The sequence below is a fragment of the Leucoraja erinacea genome, chromosome 17 (assembly GCF_028641065.1).
Source record: "Leucoraja erinacea ecotype New England chromosome 17, Leri_hhj_1, whole genome shotgun sequence".
NCBI lineage: Eukaryota > Metazoa > Chordata > Chondrichthyes > Rajiformes > Rajidae > Leucoraja > Leucoraja erinaceus.
Genome location: NC_073393.1, coordinates 10,293,880 through 10,300,464, shown reverse-complemented (window position 1 = coordinate 10,300,464; position 6,585 = coordinate 10,293,880).

The window sequence follows — 6,585 nt, the reverse complement described above, 5'->3', positions numbered from 1 at the left end:
TTTTATGTACTCCAGCCAGCATTAACCATCAGCTCCACATCCACAATATCAAGCTCTTAAAAAAAATCTAAGATTACATATCATTCTCGTCAGTTTGGGAGTATAGGCCGAGTCTGCATAGTCTCTCATTATAAAATAAACCTATCAAATTAATAACAAACTGAAAAGCACTTAAATGAATACAGTTTGTGTAGAAAGCCATTTTCAGTTAAAATTCAATGCAATGCATTCATTACATTGTTTAATGGCCCGTGTATCACTCTGACAGCTGTGGACGTGAGCAAATTTAGTCTCAATTTAAAAGTAACACAATGTAATCTTGACGTGAAGAATATTCTCAAGATGCTTAAAAAAAATTAAGTGTTTTAAAATGGCTAAAATGCATTTATTAAAGCATACATGCCCAGATTACAACATAACCTTTCACATTTTAACAAATATAATATTCATGGATGTATTTCTGCTAATGAAATGTTCTTGTATTTTTTTCTATGCGTGATCTACTTTACTCGTGTACTTTGCAAGTGTTGCTTAAGCACGTTGCAGGATGAATCATATGCTAGTTGCTCGGCTCCTTTCTGCTTTACATTTTCAAAAGTAACTCCTTAAAACTGAGACTACAGAGAAATTTAAAGGTGGCACACTAAACTCTTCTTTAAGAATTACCAAAAGCAAAAATCATTACCTTGCAACTCTTCTGAAATATCTTGACTTGAAATATCCATTTCTACAGTGATAGCGTCAGTGGAGTAACCGAGAATGATAAATACCAATTTGAAGCAGCTCCACATCCTGAATCAGTAACCACAAGACCCCAAGAGGAAACAGTGCTCGTTGGAAATATAAAAATCATCCAGTAACAATATTGTCATCGGTATGCTTCAATATTATTTTCCTGAATTGTCATTTTTTTATTTAACCAGTTGTTACAAAACAAAAATCTATCAGCTTGGTTAGGTTTTAATGCAATTGTTCGTTCAGCTAGCAACACTCAGTTGTACACATAGGTTGCCCTGGACACTGTTCTCCAAGGTAGAGAATCGTGTTCAATTTTATTGCATTTGGTTGCAGGAAATGTTCTCCATTAAAATACCATGAAGAAGTCTAACAAAAAAGGGAGCAAATTTGGAGATTATACCAAAATGAGGGGAAACGGTATAAATATAATAATATGCAAAAATGAGCATTAACAAAATAACACTATGAAGGGAGCTAGAAGCAAAGTATGCGCCAGTATTTGCAAAAAAACTGTCAGCATTCGTCGCTATTACACTGCAAATTTAATTATGGATTGTACATGCTCGATTAAACTCAGAAGTTCAGATGTTGTCATCAATGATTCCTTATGCTATGCGTTGTTTGACACACGAGCGAACAAACTCCTTTGCTGGACCCAATATCATGCAATCTTCTCAAGTATAATCCAGAAACTTAACTGAGAAATTTGGGTACTTACAAACTATAATTCCTGAAACTTTTCACTTTGTAACCAGAGGTACATGCAAGATCTTCATGATGTGCTAATATTTACGAAACTATCTTCACCCAAAGTAGTTGTTATAAAAGCACAACAATGTTAACATGCAATGGAGTCCAGGTAGTCAGTGGGTTTATAGGGTGATTTCACCAAATGTCAAATGAGCGTAGATCCCCCCCTCACGTGACCGAAAATTTTAACTGGAGGACATATCTCAGTTTGGTACATGTTAGTGAATGGGGAAACACGCACTTTCCCACTCGTTAAAAACATCGAAAACGGCCGATTTTTGAGCTGAAATTGTCTGTGCTAGTCGGGGTGACCGTGAAGCACAGCGACCTAAATTTTCAGGCAAAAAAAAAGATAGAAAGTAAGGTAATTACAAGAGGGAACTGAAGGTAGAAAACAGCGGAAGTGAACAGCAAACATTTGCCGTGGAGATTTAAAGATCCAAAATATCGGGAATTATCGCGTTTGCTCGCTGAATTTCATCAAAAGTAAGGAATTATTAACTTACTTTTGATGAAATTCAGCGAGCAAACGCGATAATTCCCGATATTTTGGATCTTTAAATCTCCACGGCAAATGTTTGCTGTTCACTTCCGCTAGCACAGAAAATTTCAGCTAAAAAATCGGCCGTTTTCCATGTTTTTAACGGGTGGGAAAGTGCGTGTTTCCCCATTCACTAATATGTACCGAACTGAGATATGTCCTCCAGTTAAAATTTTCGGTCACGTGAGGGGGGATCTACGCTCATTTGACCTTTGGTGAAATCACCCTATAGTGGATGTCGGTCAGTAGTCTATCACTTGTGATAAAGAGTGAGGTCAAGAAATGGTCAAGGTGTCAGTGGGTTTATAGTAGATGTCAATGGATTAAAAAAGTTTACATTTTTTCAACTCTCAGCTTGATCTCATATGTTCCAATCTTTATCATGCACAACTTAAAGGTTAAATAATTGCCTTGTCACTTTGGTGCCAGTATTTCCATCAGAACTCCACTTCTTCAGAGAAAACAATCCAACAAAAAACATACCAAACATGATGCCAAATTAAACTGATCTCATCTGCCTGTACGATCCATATCGCATTATTCCTTGCGCTTCCATGTGCCTATCTAAAAACCTCTTAAACACCACTATCGTATCTTCCTCCACCACCACCCCTGGCAATGTGATCTTGGCCATCGCCACTCAGTAATAAAACCTTTCCCTGTAATTCTCTATTAAAGTTTCCCCCTCCCACCTTATAGCGATGCCTTCTAGCGTTGGATATTTCCACCCTCTAAAAAAGGTTCTGACTGTCTACCGTATCTATGCCTCTCATAATTTGATATACTTTTATCAAGTTGCCAGGGAATGAAGCACAATCCAAGCTTATCTAACCTCTCCTTGGAGCTGAAACCCTTTAACCCAGGCAGCATACTGATCTTAAGTGATAGGAGTAGAATCAGGCCATACGCTCATGGCAGATCTATCTCTCCCTCCTAACGCCATTCTCCTGCCTTCTTCCCATAACCTCCGATACCAGTCTGACATACTGGAAAATCCTCTCTACCCTCTAAAGGCCTCCACATCCTTCCTGTAGTAGGGCAACCAGAACAGCACGCAATACTTCAAATGCGGCCTAACCAGTCTTATAGAGCTGCATCATGGCTTCCTGATTCTTATACTAAATGCCCCTAGCAATGAAGGCAAGCATACCATACACCTTATTTACCACCCTATCTACTTGTGCTGCCATCTTCTGTGAGTTATGGACCCCAAGTTCATTTTGTGCATTAATGCTTTAAAAAAAAAAAAAAATTGACTTAATTCCTCAGACTGCAATCCCAGCAATCTTGGTGTCATCTTCACACTTACTAACCAATAGACAATAGGTGCAGTAGGCCATTTGGCCCTTCGAGCCAGCACCGCCATTCAATGTGATCATGGCTGATCATCCCCAATTAGTACCCCGTTCCTGCCTTCTTCCCATATCCACTATTTTTAAGAGCCCTATCTAGCTCTCTCTTGAAAGCATCCAGAGAACCTGCCTCCACCGCCCTCTGAGGAAGAGAATTCCACACTCACCACTCTGTGAGAAAAAGTGTTTCCTCATCTCCGTTCTAAATGGCTTACTCCTTATTCTTAAACTGTGGCCCCTGGTTCTGGACTCCCCCAACATCAGGACCATGTTTCCTGCCTCTAGTGTGTCCAAGCCTTTAACAATCTTTTATGTTTCAACCCCTCTACATTCATATCCTAGTCATTTTTATATATCACGAACAGCAGAGGTCCCTGTGAAGCTCCACTGGTCACAGACCTCCAGCCTGAATATTGTCCTTCCACCACAACCCTCTGTCATCTAACAGTAAGCCAGTTCTGAATCCATATGACTAAGTGATTACTAAAACCATGCATCTTAAGTTTCTGCATCAGTGTACCAGGGGGAACTACATGAAATACATTACAAAAATCCATCTAGATAATATTCACTGCCCAACACTTATCGATCATCGTTGTCACTTCCTGAAACACCTCAATCAAGTTTGTAAGATATAACCTGCTGTGGAGTTATGCTGACTGTCCCTAATGAACACATTCTCTTCCAAATGGGAATTAATCCTAACCCAAGGAATTATCTCCAATAGCTTCCTTACCACTGATGTGAGGCTCACAGGCCCATTATTCCTTGGTTTCTCTCTACTTCCCTTCTTAAATAAAGGGACATTAGCTACTGTCCAGTTCCCCGGGACATTGCTAATGGTTAGAGATGCAAAGATCTTTGTCAAGGTTCCCATCATTTCCTCACTTGCTCCTGTCAATAACCTGGGATAGATCCCATCAGATCCTGGAGATTTATCCACCTTAAGAACCCCAACACCTCCACCTTCTTAATCTCAAACTGTCCATGTATATCAACATTCTCCACACTTATGGTAAAAAAAAGTTTTAAACTGCATAACACTGGGGAGAAAACAGTACAATGCAATTTGTTTTCCAGGCAATGCTTTGTATTTCATTTGGCATAAGCTCATGGCTTGATCTATAGCACCATCTTGTGGCTAAGCAATCCTGTGATACCAAGGCAAAGTTTTAATTTGTTCCTGTTGAGATCACGCTTGCTGAAACGCATACTACAGTACATACTCTATGTAATACAACTATGAAACCATGCAAACTGTTAGAAAAGTATATATATTTTTAATGAATAGGGCAGCATAATACCACTATTACACAATGTCCCATCTCCCCTGCTGTTTAGGCCACATTGAATCCCACCGAATCATCAGCAATCCACCCTCTCAAAAAGGAAAAACCAACAAAGGCTGCCCAAATTCAAATCAATACTCCAAAGTTTAAAGCACGCAAATCCAAACTTACTATTGTGCCATGAATTATGTTATGGACTGGCAACCAGTTGCAGACAACCCGTAATAAACCAGCAGACCTTGTACTTTAGCGCCATGATCACCTGGAGGTTATAATGCTGAATATGGGAGTCATATTACAGATTTGTTGTCAATAAAATTTGGTCGACTTGTACGCAATAAGTGAGATACACAGTTGATTTTTTTTTTAAACCAAAATGTTTTCAAATGTGCTCTTTTCAGTGAACGTGTGAAGAGTTGACCAAGTGTGATAAATAGATTGAAACTTCAGAACCAACCTGTGGATTTTGATTGACTTCCATATTGTAATCCTCAAACTAAATAATCTTGAAGATTATGCCAGCACCCAACACCTTACAATATTTCCATTGACACAGTATTCAACAACGTTATGTTATTGGTTATGTAATCTGATATCAATGTTAACCGATACCTGGAGATTCAGAAGGCCTTCGATAAGGCGCTGCACATGAAGCTACTACAGAAGGTGAGAACCCATGGTATCAGGGAGGAGATATTAGCATAGACAGGATGGCTGGATTGCAGAAGGTCGATAGTGGCAATAAAGGAGGGTTTTTCTGGTTAACAGCAGGGGTCGGTGCTGGGGCTGCTACTCTTCATGGTGTGTATACATGATTTGGATGATGGAATTGAAGGTTTTGTAGCAAAGTATGCAGATGGTACTAAGATAGGTGGAAGGGCAGGTAGTGTAGAGAAAACAGGGACTCTGTAGAAGGACGGATAGGTTGATAGCGTGGGCTTATGTGGCAGATGGAATACAGAGTAGCAAAGTGTGGAATCATGCATTTTGGTAGTAGGAATAAAGGCATAGATTATGATCTCAATGGGGAGCAAAATGAGTAATCAAGAGGTGCAAAAGGACTTGGGAGTGCTGGTGCAGGATTCCTAAAAAGTTAATTTGCAAGTTGAATCGGCAGTAAGGAAGGCGAATGCAATGCTAACATTTATTTAGAGAGGGCTACAAAACAAAAACAGGGATGTTATGCTGAGGCTTTATAAGGCACTGGTCATGCCGCATTTGGAATATTGTGAGCAGTTTTGGGCCTGATATCTGAGGAAGGATGTGTTGGCATTGGACAGGTTCCAGGTGGTTTAAGAGAATGATCAGATTAACATATGTTGAACGTTTGAAGGCACTGGGCCTGTACTCACTGGAGTTTAGAAGTATAAGGGGGGCGGGGGGAGAAACCTCACTGAAACTTAGCGAATAATGAACGGCCTAGATAGAGTGAAAGTGCCATAGCCTCAGAATAAAAGGACGTACCGTTAGAAAGGAGATGAGAAGGAATTTATTTCATCAGAGGATGGCAAATCTGTGAAATTTATTGCCACAGATGGCTGTGGAGGCCAAGTCAGTGGATATTTTTAAGGCAAAGATTGACAGATTTGTGATAGTAAGGGTGTCAGGAGTTATGGGGTGAAGGCAGGAGAATGGGGTTGTGAGGGATAGATAGATCAGCCCTGATTGAGTGACTCGATGGGTCAAATGGCCTTATTCTGCTCTAAGAACTTATGAACTTGTTAAGGGCAATTATGCACCGTTAAATTAAGAGAAGGAAATCTGCCATCCTTACTAGGATAGGAGCGTATGACTACAGGCCAAATATCATTAACTGCCCCTTTAAATGCCAAAACCAGCTGTTCAGTTGTACCAGATACAACTCCAGCTTTTTGTGTCTTTCTTCATAATAATACACCCTTTCTAATGGCAATTT